Source organism: Equus przewalskii, chromosome 21, assembly GCF_037783145.1.
Source record: "Equus przewalskii isolate Varuska chromosome 21, EquPr2, whole genome shotgun sequence".
In the NCBI taxonomy this organism is placed as follows: domain Eukaryota; kingdom Metazoa; phylum Chordata; class Mammalia; order Perissodactyla; family Equidae; genus Equus; species Equus przewalskii.
In genome coordinates, this window is record NC_091851.1 from 29,705,829 (window position 1) to 29,730,995 (window position 25,167).

A 25,167-nucleotide genomic window follows, 5' to 3' on the forward strand; every position below is an offset into this window, starting at 1 on the left:
GTTTTTCCAGTTGTTTAGCCATTTTTCTCTCACCTGTGGTTAAGATCCACTGATAGAAAATGTCACCAGTTGTTTGAACAGCGGTGCTTTTGGCCAACACAGCGTGGCCCACCTTGTCTTTCTTCCTCCCTCCTGTCTCTCTCATCACTTCTTCCTGGGCTCTAACTTCACGTAACTTTCCACCATTCTTGGGACCTGTCCCGCTCATTCAGGCCTTTATGCCAATGTACACGCAATTCCCTCTGCCTGCAATGCCTTCCTTCTGCTCCCCACCCCCTCACCCAGCACTTTCTGCCAGGAAAACCGGACATCATTTAAGATCCAGGGAAAGAGTCACTGCTGCCATGCATCCTTTAATCCTATGGATAATAACTTCTTTGGGCTATGAGCTCTTCATTAGCAGTTGTCTATCATATTCATCTCTCCATCCTCAGCTCCTGTGGTATATGGCAGATGCTAGAATAAGGTTCCTTCAGTGAACAAATTAATGGTTGACTGGCCTCTAAACAAACCATCACAACTCTATAGATAGGCTACAGCAGGGACATTTCTTGGTTCTTTTCCCTATACTTTTTACTGGCTTCTCCTCAATAGTGTGCTAATTTCCAATACAGAAGACCCCCTTCTTTCATTCTCCCACCAGGCATTTGCTGTGGGATTGACTGTGAGCCCAGAGTTTCTGATTGACTGAAGACAACCAGCCCATTCCATCGTGGCCACAGAGGTGACTTCAAGACCAACATGTAACCCAACCAGCATTCTCAGCCTGAGGGGACACCTTCTGAAGTTGCAAGAAGAGGACATTTCTTCAGAGGATGGAATCAGAAACCCCCTGCTCCCCTCGAGACACATTCACACAGGATGTGAAGGAGGAAGGGCATAAACCTGAGAAGCTGTTGGTGGTCCTCATCAGACCTAGAGAAGAGCTTTTTGGAAAATGCTGCCCACAGTGAACAAGCACAGCCAAGAAATGACAAGATAGAAACCCATTCCTTAATATAACATTTAAATCCTGGATCATACCGCACCTGAAGTGGATACGCTTGAACTGTTTAGTTACGTGAGCCATTGACTTTCCCTTATCATTTAAGCCAATCTGAGTTGAGGTTTATCTTAATTGTAACCATATAAAGCAAGATATGGTCAATTAATGTTGCAAGGACTAAAGGTAGCCATCACCAAACCATAGAAACTAACATTTCTAGACAGCTTTCCAGATACCAATCACTGTTAGCAAAGCAATTTCCCATATTTTATTAGTTATTTCTGTAGATTAAAAGTTTGTGCCCTCTACAAATTCGTATGTTGAAACCTAATTCCCAAGGTTATGGTATTAGGAGGTGGGATCTTTGGGAGGGGATTAGACTATGTGGGTGGAGCCCTCAGGAAGGAGATTAGTGCCCTTATAAAATAGACCCCACATAGTTCCCTCGCTTCTACCATGTGAGGACACAGCGAAAAGCCACCATCTGCGAACCAAAAAGCAGGCTCTCACCAGACACCGAGTCTGCCAGCACCTTGATCTTGGACTTCCCAGCCTCCAGAACTGGGAGAAATAAATTTCTATTGTTTAAAAGCCACCCAGTTTATGGTATGTGTCATAGCAGCCTGAACAGTCTAAGACACTTGCTTTGAAATATGTGCCAGTCCTTGCCCAGTTCAGGGCGCAGAGCAGCCCTCAATAACAATAGTTTCCATAACCTCACTTAACCTCACTTTTACCTACTCCCCTTCAGTCGTAACAATCAACAATGTATCTTAGGGGGCTGGCCGGGTGGTACAGCAGTTAAGTGCACACGTTCCGCTTCAGCGGCCTGGGGTTCGCCGGTTCAGATCCCAGGTGGGGACATGGCACCTCTTGGCACACCATGCTGTGGTAGGCATCCCACATATAAAGTAGAGGAAGATGGGCATGGATGTTAGCTCAGGGCCAGTCTTCCTTAGCAAAAAGAGGAAGATTGGCAGTAGATGTTAGCTCAGGGCTAATCTTCCTCAAAAAAAAAACACACAAAAAACCATTGTATCTTAGGATAATAAAACAGCTACTTACAAGCATGAGCTATTATCCCCAACCTCAGAGAATTCATGGAGTTTAAGAAGACGTCAGATGAAAAATACAGGAAGTTGAATCATTCCCCAGCTGAATGCAAAAGTGGAGCACCAAGTGACTCCTTTTGGGGAATAGGAATAGTCACAGCCCCAGAAGAGAGCACGGTGCAGCGGAAATATGACCATATCTCACCCAGGGTGGTCCAGCCGCTGCCAGACCTGGGGAGACAGTGCTGGAAAGTCAGGCCTCAGACCTGGCCTTGTGGGCCTCATATTCCAGTGGAGAAACCAGACAATAAAGCTAGCTATAGTACTTTAACTTGTAATAAACTGTGTGCTTAGGGATGCTTCGGTAGAGGTCTCGAGGAAGAAGAGTCTATGCATCTGGGTGAACACATATAAACGCTTCAACTGTGAAGTGGGAGAAAGAGGAGCACAAAGCACTATAGCATCAAGAGGGCAGATGTGGCCGTGCACAGCTTGCAAGAGCTGGGATGTGGTTATGGAGAGAGGCCTGCCAAGGATCAAAGGTGTGGGCCCCCAAGGATGGGGGTGTGACCGGGTCTGAGGAATGCCTTTAAACCTGGGCCAGCAGCGACCACAGAGAGGACTGAGGCCACTGACACCAGCTTGAACCAGACCTGGCAGATGCTGACATTCCTTTACCGTGTGGTTCCCACAGTGCTGGGGATTTTCATCAGGAGTGAGCGCTGTTAGTGACCAGACTTGGAGGAGGGGAGAGGACGTGTGTGCAGAGAGTGAGAGCAAAGAGGGAAAGTGGGAAAAAGAGGTCAGGCCATGTCATGGTGCTAGGGACCCATGGCCAACAGGGTGGGGCCCTCAACTCCGAGGCTTCAGGTCAAACCACAGGCTTGAACCCATGGCTCCATTGTTGTTCCTGAGAGGGGATACTGGGGCAAGGGATGTTGAGTTGGGGGTGAGGGCCTCCCTTGCCTCCTCTAAGAGGTGCAGACTATGTTTAGGGGGTGCACCACTCCCCAGAGAGCTAAATATCTTTCAGTTAGAACAATATTTTTCAAGATGCTACTATGTCCCGGGCAGTGCGGCAAACAGTGCCTCTATGTTGAGTGACCATGTCATGTGTCATCTAAACTGGGACTTTTAAGAACAATAGGGAGTGGAATAAATTCCAAACCCCCTGGAGTACCAACCCAACTGGCATTAACTGAGTGAACAGGGTGAATGCTGGTCTTGCTTATACCTCCTTGTCCTTAGGGAGGTGGTCATTGACTGACTTAATGTGGGATGGGTACTTAAAATTGTACACTCTCATCTCATCCCTTAAGAGGTGAGCAAACGGTAGAACCAAAGAGTCAAGAATATCCTGGGGGCTCAGTACTGAAGCAACGAACCATTCTGGTTAGGGTGTATGTCTGGACTTAGACACTCCTTGATTCAAATGCCGCCACCACTGTTTATTCTGAGCAGTTGTTTCACTTCTCTGAGCCTCAGTCTGCGCATGTAAAATGGGAACAACAATAATAATACCTGCCTTGCTAGGTGTTGTAAGTTTGAAATGAAATAATGTGTATAAAGAAGTTAGCATGGTGCCTCGTACATAATAGGCAGCAAGAAACGTTAGTTAATAGGATTGATTCTCCGGCATGGAGAGAGACCAATAAAAAGTCACATCAAGACTTTGTTAAACACATCTCCAACAGAAGCGTGTCATCCATCTCCAGGACCTGGGAGATACTTCATTACAAGGGACACACACACACACACACACACACACCCCTCCCCAGAGCATTTCTTCCCGTTTTCCAGAGGAGAATGTCCTGACCCATTTTCCCTACCAGGAAGCTGAGTGGAGAAGGCAAGGGGAGACCTGTGGTCATTGGCCCAACAATGCAGAAGATCCAATTCACTCTTTCCAGGGAATCACTCCGGATTTATTCACCACAAAGTGACAGATGAGAACAATTTAGTAATTTGAAAGCCTGGGGAAAGAATATATATTCCAAGATGTTCTCAGCACTGGTTTGGAATTACTGAGCATTGTTCATTTCAGCTTCCAGCGATCACACTGCCCTGAGCTGGGGCTGGAGGTTCTAGGGAAGTCTTGAGATTAACCCAGAGTCTGAGACTTAGCTCCAGGGACTTACACCCCAGTTGAGGGCTTAGCCAGGGTTCAGACCACGCTTTTATCTTTTCAGCTTTTCTAACATCTATATAACCCATCCCTACTTCATTTATTGTCTTCAATTCTTAGCATAGTTTCTGTCTCAAGATACAACCACAGGATGGAATAAATGCCAGAAGAGAGCTGTGCACCAAGTACACGAAACATTGCAAGGGGCACAATCTATTTGCCCAGGTGCTGATACATGAGAGAGCTAAAGAGAAAAGAAGTGGCATGTGAATAGGGTGGAGAGGGCCTTGGAGGATAAGAATGGGTAGGGAGTTCAAGGAAGAGAAGCAAGGAAGGGCAATGTGAACACAGGAACAATATGAACATTCGTATGGAGACAAGGTGTGTCTGGCAAATAGACTGGTGTGCACACCTGGGTCATGTCTGAGAACAGGGTTGGAGAAAGTAGTTGCCCCAATTTGCTCTCTCTTATAAATTAGATTAGTATCTTTCTCAGTCATAGACTGTGGCATGCAGGTTCTGAGATGACCCTCAATAATTCCTTCCTCCTGAATTTCTTATCTTTGAGTGGTTCCCTGCCCCACTGAATAGGGTTGACCAATAGAATATTGTCAAAATTAAGGTGGCCCTTCCACGACTAGGCCATAAAACATGGTTTCTACTTTGCTGTCTCTTGGCTCACTAGCTGTGGGGAAAGCCAAGTGCCATACCACGAGGACACTCAAACAGCCCTATGGAGAGGCCCATGTGGTGAAGGAGTGAGACTTCCTGCCAATAACTAGCCCTAACTCGCCAGGCAGGTAAATGAGATACATTGGAAGTGGATTTTCTGGCCTAATCGAGTCTTCGGATGAAGGTAGACCTGGCCAATAGCCAATTTGCCACTTCAGGACTACCCAGCTAAGCTGCTCCTGGATTCCAGAATCACAGAAACTATATAAGATAATAAATGCTTATTGTTTGAAAATGCTATGTTTGGGGATAATTTGTTATGCAGCATAGGTAGCTAATACACAGACCACCAAAGTTATCTCTACTTTGAACTCTAAATCAGAATAGTCCTATGCTATGTTTTTTGGTTGGCGCTTCCACACAAAGGGAATCTTCATCATGGACAGCATTGCTGCAATATCTAGAAGACCTCCCAAGTGGCATAGCAAAGGAAATGTGTCATCAGACAACCTGACATTAGATGTTTGTCAAGATGGCTCCATATCTTTGCTTTTCCCTGTGCATAGACCACGTTCTCTTCTGTGCAGCCCACTTCCTTTGTAAGGCTGTAAGTTTCCACTTCCCTGTAACTTTGGTTGGTGTCTGATTTGTCATGGCAACACTGGTGCCAGGCTTCTATGACCTTATTGATGTAGAGTCAATCCCAATCTTACAGACCAGTTTGTGAGGCTTAGTTCCTATTCTCAAGAGTGAAGCTGATTGGTTCCACTGGAGCCAGACACCTGCTCATGAGCTTTTCAGGTAGGACCAAGAGGCAGGGTCACCCAGCGCAAACATGGCTGCCCCTGCCCACTCCATTAGGATGAACTGGGAGAAGTATTTCCAAATGAGGGGGTATGGAGCTGGCAGGCACTTCAAGGGGGTCTAGTACATTTAGCCCCAACCAAAAGCTTCCCAGAAAGCCTGCCCACAAGGTCAAGATCACACATCCTCTCCATTTATATCAACTCACTGGGGTGTGAAACGTTCTCTTCTGAATGAGAAGAGACGTGAAAAATCCCCCTTGGCGTGACAAAGGCCCGTTGGCAGCAAGGCATTAGGATTCATGACTCAAGCCCCATATTTCTACAAAAGCAATTCCAAACTCTCCAAAGCAATTATACATCATATTATATCATCAGAATAAAATAAATATAAATCCTGGGATTAATATGAAGGCATAAACAATGGCTGACAGCCTATAAATTGTATTAGGAATACTTTGATAAACTCCCAGTTTTCCATACTTCCCTCAGCCTCGTGACAATAGCTGTTGATAGTCAGCATACATCAAGGGCATATATGGTAAGCATCTTGGTGGCAGCAAGGAATAAGGAGGATTGGAAATAAAGAAAAAGAAAAATAGGAAAAGCAGGGGAAATAGGTGGATGAATAATAACTTTAAGGAGAGAAAAGCCAGAAGAAGTGATCTGGGAGCCCAATGAACACCCTTTCTCCCTTATGACCTTCCTGTAAAAGGTGGTGTCTTTATGACTTTGTTCTTCATGCTTCCTCTGCAGCCCTCAGCAAAAAGGAGGCAATTCTGAATGGGTTATTATTTATTCAAGAAAAATGCACTGAGCATCCATGGGCTGAAGGGAATAGATGAGGTCCCGATCTTGTGCAACTTACAGACCACCTCCAGGAGAGAGCTGAGCAAACAACTGTGGTGCAATGAGCTCATTGCTATATTAAAGGCATTGAAAAAATTGTGAGCCCAGGGAGGTGGGGGGAGCTCTCAGCTCTGTTGTGTTGACTCAAGGAATGGGCATTGTTAAGGGCGTTAATTCATTCATCCCAAAATTCACACGTTGAAGTCCTAACCCTCAGTACCTGAGTATGTGACCTATTTGGAAATGGGGTCATTTCAGGTATAATTAGTTAATATGAGGTCTTTAGGGTAGACCCTAACCTAATGTGACTGATGTCCTTATATTAAGCAGAAATTTGGAAATAGACATGCACAGGGGAGAATGCCATGCGAAGCTGAAGGCAGAGATTGGGATGATGCTTCTAGAAGCCAAGGGACACCAAAGATTGCCAACCAACCACCAGAAGCTAGGGCAGAGACGTGGATCAGATGCTTCCTTGACCTTCAGGAGGAAACAACCCTGCTGACAGACACCTTGATTTCGGACTTCTAGCCTCCAGAACGGTGAGAGAATAAATTTCTGTTGTTTAAACCACCCAATTTGTGGTATTTTGTTATGGCAGCCCTAGCAAACTAATGTAAGCATTTCATGGGTTTTAAAGATTAAAAGAGGGAAGGTCCTCCAGGCTGAGGGGATAGAATAGGGACTCAGTTGCTTGAAAATGAACTTTCAGGAACATGGCAAGATGCCTCACATTTCTGGAACACATGCTGCAGAGTTTAGAAGTGTGGCTAGAGAGAATGACCAAGGGCGTTGTAAAGAGATGCTTTCTGAGGTTGCAACATTTTATTATAAAAGCTGGCGAAAAGCAAGAGATCAAGGCATTGGAATAGCACGAGCGCTGCCCTGTGAAGTGCCCACAGTGTGCCTGGTATTAACAGACATTCAAAAGTTATTCGTTGAATGGATAGACAAGAACAGGCTACTTCAGTGCAGATAAGCAAGACTTGAGACCTCTGGTACAGCCAGCATCAGTCCCCACCTGGTAGCCTCCTGCATGAATGTGCCAGTGCCCTCCTAATCCCCAAATGAAGGAAGAGCCCTAAAGGCAGGATGCAATAATTATTCCTGCAAAGAAAAGGCCAGTCCTGGCAAAGGAGGGTGTCAGTCCCTTGTGCTTCTGTCTTCTCCAATGTCCTCTGCCTTTCAACCCAACCCTTTTATCATGTGTAGCTTGGAACGATGGGTTGCCAAAGTTCACCGGAAGCTCAGTTATATATTTCGGCATTTAGAGAAAAGGGTAGGATGTGTTGAGAAGCTAGTATTGGTAACCAGAAGGTAGAGAGACAGTGACCAGCAACTGGGACCCTGACTTTGACTTGCCTTACATCTGAGCTGCTCTTTCTTAAACATACTTGATTTCTCCATAAATCACATTGTGGTGGGAGCCAGAGGGGGGCAGCCTTGTAGCAAAATGCCCAGAGGTTGCATTAACTTCCTTGTCTGGCAACTTAGAAGGCAGCCAATTTACACGCTACCTCCTATTAGTTTGGGGGAAAAATATAGCTAACAATAAGGAAGAGAATGCCATCTATTTCTTCAGCTTAAACATGCCTGCTTCAGTGGGGAATGGTTGATCTCTAAGCTTGCTGTTTTCAGGCTATAAAAGCTGTTTATTTCACTCTATAAAAGAACATTTGAACTTATATAGCTATCTAAGTTTAAATGTTTGTGGGGAAAGAAAAACAACGGAAATTAGCAAAGTGAAGCTGAAACCTGATCTGTATGAGCTGTAGGGTTTGCGTAGAAACTTCCTTCATTGGGAATCCCTCCGCCCTGCCTCCAACATGCCCACAGCAGCCCCAGTGCACAGGAAATGTATCCAGCGCAGTACGATTCCAACATCAGCAGTCATTGGGGCAAAGCTCCCCGAGTCAATCATTTCTCATGCGCTGGCGTGATCTACATTCACTGGGGACCCTCGGCTCTTAAAAAAGCTGCAGCTGCCCAAAGGAGGTGACAGACGTTGACAAATCTGTGTTGTTTTTCTCCTAAAAACTGTGAGTCTGTGTGAGTGCTCTGGGTAGAAATGTGCTTCCCGTGCACACAGTGTGCTGCTGTTCTGCTGGCTCTGGGAATGAGAGGCCTGAGGTTCTCACGGATGAGTTCAAAACCTGTGTTGCCTTGCCCCAAGGAGCGCTCAAAGCCCACCCATCAGCCGCCAGAACTCTGGTCTGGATATGTCATTGGAATGGTCGAAGCTTCTCCAGGACAGGCTGACCACGCATCACGGTTTGCCCAGCATAGTTCCTGTTTACACCTGGCATCCTCTGGGTAGACTCTTAAAGGCGCCTCCTTCACTTTCCAGAATGTCCTGGTTTAGATCATATATCATATGATCAATCTATTCCTAGAAGTCTGTTTGTGCCTTTTTGGCCATATTTTGTGCCCAGCTGGGGGGATATGGGAATTTAGGGACATAGATAATTTCAAAAGAAGAGTTCTCATGGTTTAGGGTCCCATAAGAACAGACCTACTCAAGGAACTGGGTGCAAGTAGTTTATTTGGGAGGTACAGAAAACACCTGTAGGGGAATGGGGGAGTGAGAAAAAAGGAGAACGGCCAAAAAAGGTGTGCCAGCAAACCGCACTGTGGGCACCTGGAGCTTAATCCTACTGAGGAAACTGGCAGGCAGTGAACGTGCACAGTTCGTCCACGCATAGGGGAAGACCGCTCCCAGGGGTGTTGTTTCCAGCACTTCCTGTCTACCTGCAGGAGGGCACAGCAGCCCTCAGCTGCTTTGGAGAAGAGCTATAAGCAAAGATTTGTAGACACTGGTGCCTATTCTGAGCAAATTGAAGGGATGTGGCCCAAGAAATATGGGCAGGCACTGATATTGTCTGCTATGGGAGGGCGAAATGGAATAGTGGGAGAAAAACAAACGTTATGGAGTACTCATTTTCCTGATTCTTCTGTTTAGCTTAATTGACATACACTCCTTCAGTAGGTTCATCATCATAGTAGCAAAATTATTAGTACAATGTTTCATGTATGTTTCTCCTGCAAAGCTGTGATCTCCATGGGGCAGACTGCATTCATTCTCTTTAGCATGTTCTTTCAGCATAGTAAGATAATATTTTCTAAATGAGTCAATAAATGAATGAATTGTGCCAATTTCTTTCACTCTATGCTTTCCACTCTATTTATGAACTATATATTATTATCTCCAACTCACGGACAAGGAAATAAGAAGAAACCTTCCCCAATGTTGCATTGCAAAGAAATTCATCAAGGTCTGTCTAACTGCTAAGCTCACCTTCTTCCAGCATAATCTTCCCATAAGAGGGAAATATTGATATATAAAGATCTTTTGCATATATCTGTATATGATATCTACATAGGATTCAACAAGTTGTATAACTAAGCCCCAGATACTGCCCAGTCCTATTTCCCTTCGTCTCACCCTCCTTGGTCCCTCTCCAAGTTACCCTCCTCTTTCAGGGGAGTCAGACTCAAGCCTGTTCTAACTTCTTGAAATCTTACATAGAAAAGGGACGGTTTTTTGTTATTTAAGTCTTCAGTTAAGTGAAAAAAAGCCGAAGTTTCAGAAACAAGAGCCTGCCTTTATTTTGTATGATTCTGCTCATCGAAGAGGTGGCGGAATTTAAGACTGTGTGACAGAGCCAGCTCTGATGGTGTAGTGGTTAAAGTTCTGTGCTCTCTGCTTCAGCAGCTCGGGTTCACTTCCCGGTCGTGGAACCACACTGCCCGTCTGTCAGCTGCCATGCTGTGGAGGCAGCTCACATAGAAGAACTAGAAGGACTTACAGATAGGATATAGCACCATGCACAGGGGCTTGGGGGAGAAGAAAAAAAAAAAGAGTAAGATTGGCAACAGATATTAGCTCAGGGTGAATCCTTCCTTACAAAAAAGAAAAAAAGAATTTGTGATATCATTTTCTTTTTTCGTCTTCCTCGTTCAAAGTCTGGTCAAGATTCAGTGGGGAGGGGAGACTCTGGTGTTGTGCTGGTAGATGTCCAACAACCGGCTGTCTTGGCAAAAACAAACAAACCTGGATTTGTAGTATATGCAAATTCCTGCGGTGGAAATACTCCCATTATGGTCAATTTCCAACTATTGATGTGAAGTCACTGAATGTGGATGTTGGGAATAGACGGACAGTAGCACACCATTATATGGTACTTCCCCACATAAATGCAATAGACGTAACTAACCTCACAAACATAGATAAGAGTGAAATGTTGCAAATAATTAGAAAGCAATGAATTTTGACTATTTATTACTTTTGTTTTGAATGCAACTTGTTTAATTGTGAGTTTATTAATTTAATTTTTAATAATGGCACTGTCTAACAATGAGCACCAAAACTCCCTGAAAGTTTAACAATCAGCTCTCCTGAGCTGTTCCAAGCTGACTCCAGCACACCGTTTTAGAGACTGTCTCTTGAACAGGTCCTTCCTTTCGTAGACTCTACCCAGATCCTTGTTCCATGTCCAAAAAAGGAAGGTCTTCGGGTGAAATTGCTCAATGATATGTGGTTCAAGATTCTGGCTGGAGAGCTAGAGCATGAACCAACTACCTTCTTGATGTTATTAATGTCTGACCGCCTTTGAGTGTGAGTTATTCTCTTTGCCACTATCTTCATCCCTGATCATGTCTCTGCCCTTCACTATCCTGTGTGTCCAGAGGCTGACACCTGAGGACTGCATGATTCAGGACTTTGGATCTCTTGCCTTTGGTTTAGCTCAGCCAGAAGGAGGCACTGGTAAGAGATATGAAGCCAGAAGAAGAGAGAAAACGAAGAGTGTATGCACATCCTCTCTCTCCCTGCCTCACTGCAGTTCAGACAGTAGCCTCACATGACTCCTGCAGGTGGCCGTCTCCCATGGTTCTCACTGACCAATCCCAGCTCCCTCCTCCTGTCTTCCTCTGTAGCTGTTCTCTGCATGCTTCACCAACCCTCAGGCCACACCTCTGCAAATGGTTCCTTCACTAAGTTATTCCCATCTAACCCTTTTTGAATGTGCCTTGTATGTTACCAGCACCCTATATGATATACTAAGTGCATGTACCCAGTGATCTATCCAGTTGTATCAGTCCTTAGGAAACGCAGTAGCCTAATTCCGTGTATGGGAGAGCACACTGCTATGTGATATTTTCATTATGCTCACCCTGTCACATCCAGGAAGTCCTGAATGTCATGACCTCTGCCCAGTTACCAGCCATAAGTAGGAAAGAGGAGAGAGAGACAGCTATATTTCCCAATACAGGGTTTCCTTAACTTCCACACACAATGTCATCCACCCAGGTTGGGGTACCGTCTTGGCTGCTTGGCTGAACACGGCTTATGCTTTGCTCTGAGAACCAGGCCTTAGCTCCAATGTCATATACAGTCTGTCTTGTGGGACCTATAATGAAACTAGGTACCTGCTAAGGCTCTTTTCTAGTCCCCGTCCTGTTCGTCTGGTGCCACAATTCTCTCTGAAGCCTGGGTCCTTGTCTTGCTCTGATGCATACCTTTCTTTGGCCTGGCATCCTTCCTGGCCTGATACCACAGCCCCATGCATGAATTCAGTTGTCAGAACTTCCTAGAGTCAACAATAGATCATTAGACTAAGATGAGTTGAGTATGTTCCATGCACCAGGCACTGTGTTAACCAGTTCACACTTGTGATCTCTTCTACCATGGTAACAATCCAGTGAGACTGGCACCATCATTACCCAACCTCTCCAACCTGTCACCTACCATTTGTGCAGGTCATTCATCTGTTTGTACTCAGATACATTCCCTCCCCTTCTCTCCACCTGCTCTGTATCACAGGGAACTACATTGCCAGGCTGCTCCCTTGTCTGCTAGCTTCTGGCTAGGCACCACCAATGGAAGGACTTGGCAGGAGATAGAAGGACGAGAAGAAGCTGAGGTAATGTTCTCCCTCTCTTCATCTGAGGCAGCACCTCTGGTCTGGCAGCAATTGTGCTTCTGCTGTGGCCCCAGCTCTCACTGGACAGCCTGTCCCTCAGCTGTCCCAGCAGGCCCGTCACAGTTCCAGCTTCCACAGGGCACCTGGGCTCCTGTGGACTGTTTCCTTACCTTGTCCCTCCAGCCCTAGAGGAGGCAGTGGCTTGCCACAGTTGCCAATCTCTGCAGTTGCTTCATCTTGTCTTTGCTGTCTTAGCTCTTCCTATATCCAGTTGAAGCTAATTCCCTACATTAAATTCTCTCCATTGAAATACCTGGCATGGGATTTGCTTTCCTGGCTGTACCTTGACTGATATGCTTCTCTACCTTTTGTCCTCTACACTTGCACCTCTATGACCGTGTGTGTGTGTGTGTTTAATTTATTGAAAACATCTGCCGCTGTAACTATGTGTTTCCTTTATAGCATTAACTAGCAATTACAATAACTAGTTATAGTAATAACTGTTTGTTCCCTTTTCCCTATTTATTGTCTGCCTTTCTTGATAGCCTGTAAGTTACATCAAGACGGGCATCTTGCATATCTGTTTGATTGCTGTATTTCCAACACTCCAGTGGATGATTGGCTCATGGGCACTCATGTTCAATAAACAAATGAAAAAATTAATGAATCTTCATTTTGCATATAAAGACACTCAAGCTTACAGAGATGAATTGATTTTTCAGATCAGCTGATTTTGTGCTGCCAACCAGCCCAGGGCACTACCTCCTTCATGCCAAATGTTTTTTTCTGTGGAGTCTAAGAATTGTGACCCAGATTTCTCATGGAAGCAGCCACCTTATTCCATCTTTGACCTCCCACTCCCGTGATCCCTGTGTCCCCAGCGCTGTGTGTGCCTGCTTTCACCATAACCCGCTATATGTACTAGGCTTTAGGGTCTTCCTCCCACGGCATCCTGAGCCCTGTTTCCCAATATCACTCCCATTCCATGGGTGGCCAAATTTCATTCCCATCTTGATCCCTGTCTCCATGAAACAGAATTCCAAGATTCTCTAACAGTGTAGATTGTCTGGTAGAACTGAGGTATTCAGATGCAGGTCTCCAATAGGTAGTCTCCCCAAATGGTAATTATCAAAATCTACCAAAGCCGTTTCAAAGAACAGACTCCCAGGTCCAATCGCAGACCTACTTTTTAGGCGAGACCTGGGGAACCTGTATTTTTAAAAGTGTCCCTCGTATTCTGTGAGTCAGCCAGGCTTCAGAACAACTCTAACTGTTGCCACAATAGAAGCAAGGAGAGGAGAATCGCTGGCTGCAGGTGGAACTGAAAACAAATCAAAACAAAAAAACAAGAGTTTTAAGTGCATGCCAGGAATGGGGCTGTCTGATTCTCAAATATTGTCATTCTCTGGAGCAGAAGGGAGGGACTGTCTGTGCCCAGAATTGTTGACTGAGCGTGTCCTGGGATTGCTTCCTGTTTCTGCTCTCCATCCTTGCCTCCTCAGCACTCTGTGTGGCAGAGTCCCTGACAGTAACCAGGCAACTCTAGAGTCTGGCCTGAGCGCCCTGCTAGGGTGGCCAGATAAAGCATAGAATATCCAGTTAAATTTGAATTTCAGATGAAGAATGAACAACAAATAATTTTTTAGTGTATATATATATATATATTCTGAAATTAAAATTTAATGGACAACTGACTTTGATTGCTACTCCTGGAACCATAAACCCTCCAGTTGTCTCACACCAGCAGATTGAAGCACTAACCAAGATCACACTCCTTTCTAAGAGGACACTTGAACTTCAGTTTCTGTGAGTCACTCATGGAGCCGTGGATGATGAGGAGGTCCATCATTAATAAACATGGCCTTCTGCAAGGTGTAGCATTCATAGACTCCATTTTGTCCACATTTATTTAGTACCTATGGCTGGCTGCTCTCTGGGCGCCAAGTCCACCCCAGAGACCACAGTGGCAAGTGCTCAGCGCTCTGGGATGACTTGGGGGAGAAGCTCCATCTATTTCAGAAGAGCAGCATCAATTCCGCTAAATCAGCTCAATTGCTTTAGTGTCCAATTTGTCTTCTCCATTTTCGGTTATTGGAAAGATGTTTCACACATTTGTCAAAGGGCATATCTCATCTTACATTGCGTTTCTCACAAATATGTGTTAAAACATGTAGGCTTTTCATAAGTGATGGGATTATTTTCTATTCTGGGGAAAGCCTCTGGTTTGTTATTTATTTATTCATTCAACAAATCTTTTTTTGAGAATGTATTATGTGCCACATGCTATTCTAGGTGTCAGAAAGGTTGAAGTGAAAAGAAAAAAACACACAGCTTTAAGGAATTTGTACTAGAGAGAAAATAAGGAAAGAAGGGGGATAGAGCGTGCCTCTGGGGAAGAAATGGGGTTGAAATTTTAAAATATTGATTCATTGAGGAAGACCTCACTGAAAAGGTGACATTTAGGCAACAATTTAAAGGAGAGCTTTAAGAACTCTTTAGTGAATTTGTCTAATCATCATTCGTCTTAAAATGTGTACATTTACCTAAAAGAGAGTACTTCATACAAAGTCTATCATTTATCAAGACATCAAATTTGTAAAATGATATTGGAATATGATGCATTTAATATCAATATCCACTTTTCGGTCTCAAATGGTCCCACTCAGGCACCCACAGTGCATTACAGTTGTTTCTAATTAATGTTTGGCCAGGCAGTGTAATGCTCAACGTGCAGGCTCCAGAATGTGACTGCCTGGTTTCAAATCCTGTCCCCATCGCTTAATAATGATATTATGTGTGGCAAGTTGCTTTAATTTTCTGTGCCTCAGTTTCCTCATGTTAAATCGGAATAATGTTACTCACTTCAGTGTTGTGAAGATTAAATACACCAACGTACAATCCCTGCTATATAGAAAGTTCTTAATGGTGTGCTGATAAACTGACTCTCCAGACAAAAAAGAAAAAAAAAAAAAGCCCTGACATGTAGCATTCACCAATTTCCATGGTGTAAATATCCTCACCTTGGCAGATTTCAAGCTACCAACGTTTTCACTGAATGAGGAGTTGGGAAGAGATGCACACAGGAAGCTCCAAAGAGCAGGTACAAGCTGGCTATGACACACCACATCAATGACTCATGCGCCATATTATCAAGGGTAAGTATTTATTTCTAGAAATGTAATAGTCTGAAGGAAGTATTATATACATTTATTTATGGCTTTAGAGCGGTTTTGCAGCCTTGGCACTGTTGACATTTTGGGCTGGATAGTTCTGTTATTGTGGAGGGCTGTCTTATACATTATGGAATATTTAATAGGGTCCCTGACTGCCACCTACTAGACATTGAAAACTACCTTCCTACCCCAGTTGTGAGAACCAAAAGTGTCTCCAGACATTGTCAAATGTTCCCTTGGGGACAAAATATGCCTGATTGAGTACCAGTGCCTTAGAGAAATACAAACACAAGCTAGAAGAATATATTTCTAGAGGAAGTATTTTTAAAAGAAGGTAAAATTAATAAGATGCTCGTGTGGCTGCAAATACACGGAAACGGGTATTGGTTTTTAGGTAACTGATCATAAGACAAATTGAGCGTTGGGTTAACATTAGGTGAAAAGGTAGGCTCAAATGTCACAGGAGGGAAGCAGCATGATAGACAGGCTAGAGCGGACTGCTTGGGGTGGGCGGTTGTGTGATGCCCACACTGCAAGAGTCTGTTGGTATCAGATAGGCCTCAGCTCCTGCGTAGACTCTGTACCCTGTTAGCTGTGTGATTCTAGGTAAGTCACTTAACTGCTCTGAACCTCAGAGTCCTCATTAATGAAAAAATGACGAAGACTGACTTAAATAGGTTGTGAAAATCATAGTCAGATCTTATAAATATTTATTTAAGAGGAAAGAAAAGGGTCCTTGTTCGGTCTGAGTTTTCGGGGATAGGTAGGCCTTGGGCAGGGACTGATGGAGAGCGGCAGGTAAGTGGCAGGGGCTGGGCAGAGGAAAGCAGGTCGATAAAGCGCGTGCCCTGTCACACAGGCTACAGGTCACTGCTTGGAAATGTGAGAACAAAATGGGACCCCAAGTTAATGACGTTCAGGTGTGCTGGCCCGGCTGCCTGGCCCTCAGAGAATCGTGCCGAGGCCAAGGCTACGGCTCCAGGGCTGCCAAGGCAAACATCCAGGCCCAGGGTAGACCCACCCACGCCTGGGGCCTCCCACCACACTGCACAGCACCCTGTGCCTGCTGGTGCCTGCACCTGCCCCCTGCAGACACAACAGGCACTGCCCAACTGTCCCTGCTCCCAGAAGTCCCCGTTACCCTGTCACCTGCCCAGTCCAGCCCAGGAGTGGCGCCATTGTTCCCTCTTTCTCAGTGCCAACCTGGGCCCCAGCGAAAGCCCTGTGGCTGGAGTTAGGCATGTAGACAGAGAATCTCTCCATCCTCCCTCCCCTCCACCCTTTGTCTTGCTCTGCTCTCTGCACCCTGTACCCTGCTCACCAGTATCCCCTGGCGTTGCCTCTTTCCTTCCATCACTCAGCCTTGGAGATGGACCCAACACAAGTTGCTTTCTACCCAAGCTCTGCTCTGCTTACACAACACTCTCATGGGCTGCTGAGCAAACCGAACATCACAGATGCAGCATTCATTCCTCCCAGGACACAATGGAGGGTAGCCAGAAGTGTAGGCATGCAGGTGGGCAGAGTCAGCTCCGTTCAGGGACGCCTGTCGATACCACGCAAATTCCACCCTGCAGGCCCTTGCCTCTGGGCTTATAGCAGGGTCTTCTCTGACTCCACAAGTAAGACTGTTGTGAAAGTATTTTTGCTTTGGGCCTTCCAGACATGGGTCAGCATCTAGACCCACGCTTAGTTATTGGCTGTGCAAACATGAGCATTACTTTATCTCTCTGTGTCTGTTTCTCCATCTATCAAGCTGTAATGGTATAGTCTTTCATATGATTGTTAGGAAGATTAATGAGATTACTTATTGTTTCTTTCAACAAGTATTTATTAAGCATCAACTATATTCCAAGAGCAGTGCTAGGCCCTGGGGATACAGCTATGAATGAATTATATCCTTGATATCCAGGGCCCCACATTCTAGGGGAAAGACAAATGAGAAATTATAGTAACAAGGTGATACAGCATACACACACACACACACACACACACACACACATACATATATATGATAGAAATAAGAGATGAGTGGAGTATACCATTCATGAGATCCTGCTTCAGGGCCTTTGCACTTGCTGTTCCCTCTACCCTTAAACTCTTCCCACCAATATCTGCAAAGCTCATTCCCTAATAGTCTTCAGGTCTTTGCTCAAAATGTCACCTTGTCATAGACATCTCCCATAATATATAATATATATATAACACCTATGCTCTCGTTCTCTATTCTCCTTATCCTTCATTTTCTTCCTAGTCTGAAATATCATACTTTTTTTTCTTTTCTTTCTCTAGAATGTAATCTTTATGAGGGCAGAGATGTTATTTTCTTCACTGCTGTAACTCCAGCACCTAGAACCATGTCTGCAATGCAATTAAACACTTTAATAAATATTTGTTGAGTGAACGAATGAGTCAATAAATGAATGAATGAATATTGGAGTGAGCAGAGAGTGAAAGACATAATTCCTCCTGGAGGGTCACAGAGAAGAAAACACTTGAGACAGATCTGAAGGAATGGTAAGACTTATTTAAATGACACAGGGAATGGCTGAGGGAAGAGCATCTGCAAAGGACAGCTGAAAAGTCTTGGTTTGTCCCAAAAATTGCTGGTATTTTTGAGTAACGAGGGAGCTGCGGATAGAATCAGAGGCACTGGTAGGAAAGGCCTGTGGAGAGTAGGCTGGAAACAAATCTTATTCAATCCCTCTTAGGAAGATTAGACTTGACAAGGAACCTAGAACCTACTTTTATTTTTGAAAAGGAGCACAATGCCAGGCACACAGAAGATGCTCAGTGTTTTCCCAGCATCTTCTCTCTCCTACATCAGCCTATGAGGGATACATAGAAACCCCCAAGGGAATAGACTATGCTACCAACCCCAGCTGGATCACTCTGCAGGCCATGTAATTCAGAATCCGTGTACAACTCAAGAAAATATTTGCCCCTTCTCAGAATTCAGACAAGGCCAGTCTGCCCTAGTCTAGCCATCCACCCCGTTTTGAAACTTTCCATGCCAAATGTGCTGTTCCCCAAAGTGTTGATGAATTAGAGCTTAATTATCCAAGCTCCAGTTCCAGTCTTTTCTGGTTACAGTGAACAAATCAGAGCCTGTTTAAATGGATTTTTACTACAGGGTGAGCTCTTGCACAGACTTTTTACTGAAATAGTATCACTTCTTTGAAGATGGCCTAAGTTTCATGGAAGAGGCTCATGGCAACTTCTCCCTGCTCTGCAGATGTACTTGGAGAAAAGAGGAAACGGAACGCTCACACTGGACTAAAGTGAGGGAGGCTGAAAAACTCTGTGGAGTCAGCAGTATTGATTCGTTCTCCAGTTCCTCATGCACATCAAGGGTTTGGAAGAGATTACATTCTAAGAGAAATTGAAGAGTCATGGTGACTTTTATTGTTTTTGAAATGCATTTTTAAAACAATATTTCAGAAGTGAATGAGCACAGTCACTGTAGTGTGGAGGTATGGTGTGAGGTAGGGATGTGTGTGTGTGTGTGTGTGTGTGTGTGCATGTGTGTGTCTGTGTGTGTGTGCAGTAAATGGAGTGATTATAAACTTTGGGGAATGGTCTCTTAGATCATCTCACTTGTGAATGGCATTACAATTTACTCATGATTTTAGGGCCTCATCATCTCTTACCTAGAGCTACTGTTCCTTAATTAATTCCTGTGCCTCAAAGCTTACCCATGTCCAATCTAGCTCAAAATTTCACCAGCAAAATCTTTCTAATATGCAAATTATATAATACACAGTCTTGCTCAAAACCCCTTCAATATAAGCCAATATCCTACAGAATAATGTGCAAACTCCTTAACCTGGTGTTTATAAGTTCCTCCCAAACAGCTTCTGTTGACCTCACCTCCTGCAGCCTCAGTATCCTATGGTTCAGCTGGAGGGAATCACCAGGACCTACTGTAACATTTATCTTCACTGTCCAACATGTCTATCTGCCAAAGACCTACTCATCCTGTTGAGAAGATGCCCAGTAAACATTTCTCTACTGAAAAAAATAAATGGACTAAGAAGGAGGTACACAAATACAAACATCCATTTATGTTCTCTCCTTTTTATCCTTTGCTTTCCCGTAGTTCCAACATATTTGAGAATATGTAACTTCTCTGTTGGGATCCATGAGTACATAAGTCAAGGTTAGAGTGAAGGCCATTGAATGAGTGGATAAGCCACGTTTACTTCCCTTTTCAGAGCCAAGCATTCTCAGAGACAATAGCCCATGCCTTGTAAAGAGAAGACTTTACCATCTTTGGGAAATTTTAATGGTTAGTCAAGAGACTCAGGCTGAAGGAGAGTGATGGAGACCTTGCCTGGCCCATCTGGGCAGAGAAGGAGCGTCGCTGGCACTCTCATACCCAAAGATCGGCTCCTGGAACCACAAGGACCCTGGTCACAGCCAGCCTCCCTGAACCTGCTCCTCCTTCAGAGAAAACCTTTGATGGCAGCCTACTCTTGACTGTGGCTGGTGAGCACTAGGCTTCTTTGAAGTCCAGTCAAAATCCAGCCCGAAGGACCAGCATCTCTGTACTGACTATAAAAGAAAGCACTGCCATTTCAGAGCATCAGGATGGCAGCAGGCTATAAATTGCTGATTTCAAAACTTTTTCTTCACCTATCTCTAGGAGATGAAATAAGCCTTTTACCTGAAGTGAGTCTTTTGGAAAGTATCTGGCCTATTTCAATTATCTTCAATCCTGGTAGCCTGAGATGCACTGAAGCCATTCGATACACTAAAGTGTTGATATAACTGAGACCTCTCAATGATCCTGAGGAGCCCCTAAAACAAGAGCTGCCTCCAAACATCAGCCCTACATGGCTGAGGGCTCTTCTCCTCTTGCTCCAACCTGAGGGTGGGACATATCTCAGAATCCAGCTGGACAAGTGAAGGTTAACTCCAGTGGGATGAACTCCCTGAAAGGAGACTAGAATTCTATCTCATCACTGGGCTGGGCCACTCACTTAGGAACCAGGAACAAGAAGATCCAGCTGTGGGCGTCTGGATAAAGTCAGGGTTTGAATTCAGGTCTTCTCAACTTCAAATGAGCCTGTACATATGCCACACCATTGTCTCCCTCTTAATTCCGCCACGCTGGTGTTCACCATGTGAGGCCACCCCAAAACGAATCCTTCATGCCCAGTCATGACTCTGGAGGCTGTATCTCTCTGCTTTTGGTTGATTTTAATATGACATGAGGACCAGGAAGTTCCTCCTATTCATTTTATTTATTTATTTTAATGGCCTAAATTCAACTCCACTAAGCAAATCAATTCAGTGCCAAGGCTGAAATTTACAATACACCCACCAATACTGTGGCTCAACAGGATGCATTAAGAGGCTAGTTAAACACCAAATGTAGTATAAATCTCAGCCTTATAGGGGTGCTGAAAACATAAATAGCTTCCAAAGAGCTTCGATCAATACCAAGATATATGTGCCCACTCAGAGTGTGCAAATAATTTAAATTTCAAATTAGCCCCTCCCCCCATTTCCTGGGCTCTGGAACTTCTATTAATGGCACCAAATTTCCATTATCTAAATACTGGTTTTTGAATTTCTATTACAATATCCAAATTGGGACTGAGGAAGCATCAGGGTCTGTGTGTTGTTGGAATCCAGAGATAGAATCGAGAAAGACTTGAAGAAGCAGGGAGTGGGGAGTCACAGGGAATGAGATAAAGGATGGGACTCAGGATATCTTGGAAGATACAAATAGGTAGCCTAGAAAAAAGGGCAGGTAGCAAGTCGGTATTAAGAAATCTGGAAGCAGGTAGAAGGTGCCAGATCACACAAAAATGGTGTCTTGGCAATGCCTTCATTGGGCTGAACTGGGCTAGGCTTGTTCTGGAAAGCCATGGATTCTGAGCATAGACACAAAGTGAGGGTCTCACCATGGGAACATCAGACATATGATTTAAATGGCATCAAAACAATGCAGACCCAATGCCCACTACCAAGTCGTGAAGTAACTGCTCACTTTATGCCGCTGTTGGCTTTGAGGCTAAGGTGGCCTGAGCTCACAGGTGAGTCAGGGATGCAGGCCTGAGGTTATACGGGGGAGCTGCAATCTCTCTTCTCCAGGTAAAGTTTCTGCAGCCCCTCCCTTCCCTGGGTTATGGGGCAGCAGCATTTTCGTGATTTTATCCAAAGGGATTCCCTCTGTACACAGCCCAGAATGTGAATACCTGAGTATGGACCATTTTTGACCCGGGTCATTCAGGGGTAGGAGGTCTTCATCGATCTTCATTTTCTTCCAGGATTTTTGCATAGATCACTTCACCTAGTGCACCAGAGAGTTGAGCCACCTGGGTTGTAATCCCTGCTCTACAGCCCACTAGCAGTGCCACCCTGGGCAAGCTCTCCAACCTCTGGAAACTTCCATCTCCTCATTTGTAAAATAGGAGTAACAATGGAACCTACCTCATCCATTGATGGAAGGATTGAGTAGCTTAAAGGCATTTAGCCCACAATAATCTCTCCACTCACTCATATTCAGCAAGTATTTATCCTCCAGGAGCCACCTGCTTTTTTAGCCTCAGGAATACAGTGGAGAACAATGAGAACAACAAACTCTGGCTTCACGGAGCTTACATTCTAGGTGGGGAGGCAGCTAATCAACAATAGACAAAAGAACACGTGATACGTCAGGTGGTGAGTGTTATGGGAAAATATGAAATAGGCTAAGTAAATAGAGAGTAAGGGGGAGTGCTGTTTTAGCTAAAGCAGCCAGACAAAGCCTTTCTGAGGAAGAGAAGTTTGAGCGAAGATGTGAGTGAAGTGAGAGAGCAGGCTATGCAAAGTTGTGTTCTGCAGGAAAAAGGTTCCCAGCAAAGGAAACAGATGTGCAAAAGTCCTGAGGCTTTCAGCATAAGGAGTAGCAGGATGGCTAGAGGGACTGTGAGCAAGGAAGACGGGGCACAGGTGAATGAGAGCAGGTGGCCCTGGTAGCCATGGTAAGGACTTTGAAGGAGACATGAAGTCATCAGAGGATTCTGAAAAACGAAATTCCATGATGTGGTTTAAAGTCTGAGAGGGTAGCTGTGGCCAGTGTATGGAAGGTGAAAATGGGGACCTCTTCAGAGCTCCTTGCAGTTATCCAGGGGAAGATGATGAGGATGGCGACACCCCTTCCTCATACGGTTGTCACTGGCACATTGTCTGGTACAAGTTAAGACCACAGTGGATGTTATCTATCCCTATCTAATTCTTATTATCCCTCTCTGGTCTCTCTCTCTCTAATTTGCCCCTGTGGCATATGCATGACCCCTGCCCCAGTCTTCCCAGTCTTTATATCTGAGAGAACCCTGTTGCTCTTCCCCGTGGAGCGGGTGCCCCTGGACCACCAGAGAACCAGTCCAGCTTTAGGCAACATCTTTGGTCCCTGTGTGTTGGTGCTGATGACTGGAGACACATATTCCAAAGTGCAGCGTGTCCTAGCATGTTTGAGCCCAAATGCAAAGCCACCTTGTATCCTTATCTATGGAGCATCTTTCTGTTCATTCTCCTTGCTGCTCCCTTGACCCACTGGATGGCCAGACTGACCTGCAGGTGGCCCAGAGTTCCAAGGAGAGGTCATCAGTGAGAAGTCATTTCCTATGGACATGAGTTCCTATAATTGCTGGGTTCTGAGGCCTCACTACCCTCCCTCAAAGAAGATGTCATGGCCGAATTAACAACCAAAGGGAAACGGTGGGAATGGATGTATTTCAATCTAATGTTCTTTGGGAAGATGGTCTGGTTAGGCTGTGGACTGTTCCTTAGTCTGAGCTGCCAACCTCCTTGGAACTCCTAGTTCAGGCCAGAGGCAGAGGCTAGCCCCGTCTTCCAAGGCTTGCTGCCATGGGAAGGGCTCACCTCAGCTTCCTCAGCTCGTCCTGGGACTGACAACAGCAGACAGGGATATGAGCACGGGTCCATCCGGATGAGTTCCACTAGGTATTGCTGTTGCTCAGAGAAACCTCCATCACACAGACGTCTGCCATGCAACCAGTTTACGAAGTCTTTCCATAAAGCTTTCCAAATATTTCTCCAGTCTTTCTCCCTCTGCCCCCAACGCCCTGTGAAGACAAGTCCTTATTGTCTCTATAAAGGGTTAATGCCAGCCTCTCAAGTGTTCCACCTGCTACCATGCTTGCTCCCTTTCCAATGTGTACCTGGGCAAGTGCCCCACCCCCACCCCCTGCCTTTGATTCTCCAAGAGCCTCAGAAGAAAGTGCAACCAAGTCTGTGTGACTCATCTTGCACCTGCCACCACTCCACGCCTAGGTGTTCTACAGTCAGCCTGAATCTCAGCTCCCTGGGAGGATGCTGTCCCCTCGTACACTTCTGTGCCTTTACTGATACCTTCTCTCCCGTCATTTTCATGACCCAATATCCAGCTCAAAAGCCGCTTTTTTCCATGAAGCTTTCCATGACTAGGCCAGGAAATGAGATTGCTCCTTCCTCTGGGGACCCCAGACATTTTCCTACATTTATTTCAGATTTCCCAAATTCTTTTCCAATTATCTGTGCATGAGGCATTCTCCTGGCCCGGGGCATCAACTGTCTGAGGGCACTGGCTGTTTTATGTCATCATGCGCTGGGCATTCGGTATCATTGGTTGCAGAGTATCCTACTAAGCAGATTTAGGCAAATCGGATGAGCGGAGGGTGTGAGGACGCAACGAGCCACCACTGCAGCGGAGAAAATCCCAAAACATTCTAATAATATCAGCAAGTTTCTTCTCAATCATTGACGCATTTACTCTTCGCATAAATCCCATGGGGGAGGTATTTTTATCCCTATTTTGCAGATGCCAAACTGAGGCTTACTTAGAGAGGTTAATTGAATTGCCCAAGGTCTGACAAGGAGCTGGTGGTGTGGAAGTCAGAATTTAAAGCCCGCTCCCTCCCAGTTTAACACGTGGGCTCTTAGCCGCTGTAGAAATGCCCCTCCCGTCATGGGAGACGTTGATCTGCCGGTCTGTATTTGACTAGCTTGGAGGGTGGACTTGCAATGAATTGAAGGATTATGTAAGAGAGACGATTACAGCAGAGTCTGCGAAGTGTCTGCCTCCAACAGGGCGGACGGCTTTCTTCTCTGCCATGTTGACAGTTCAAAGCACTTAACAACTCAGAGGAGGACTTACCTGACCTCGCTGAGTACTTAGTTTAAAATTCCAAATCACACTTACCACCCTCATGATCAAGTCAAGTCCTTTCTTTCCCTGAATAGAATTTTCGGACACAAAAGGAATCTTAACTACTTGGCAATCCTGAATTTTGCCCTGGCCTTGATTTGGGGGCAATTATTCGTGGTTGAAAGCAGTGGGCGGGGACAAGAGAATGATGTCACCAAGGATCCCTGAGCAGTTCATGGACTGCTTTTCCTTGGCAGCTCTTTGAGTCAAAAGTCTACTCCATTGTCCACTTAGAGCCCCTTTGAACCTTCCTGTATTCATTCAACAAACACTCATTAACACCTAATATACCAGACCCTGTTTTGGGTGCTGGACAGACAAGGAGAAGGTTTTTAAACCATGAAGCTCATAGTATACAGGGAGAGACAAAAAAAATACTCAAGAAAAT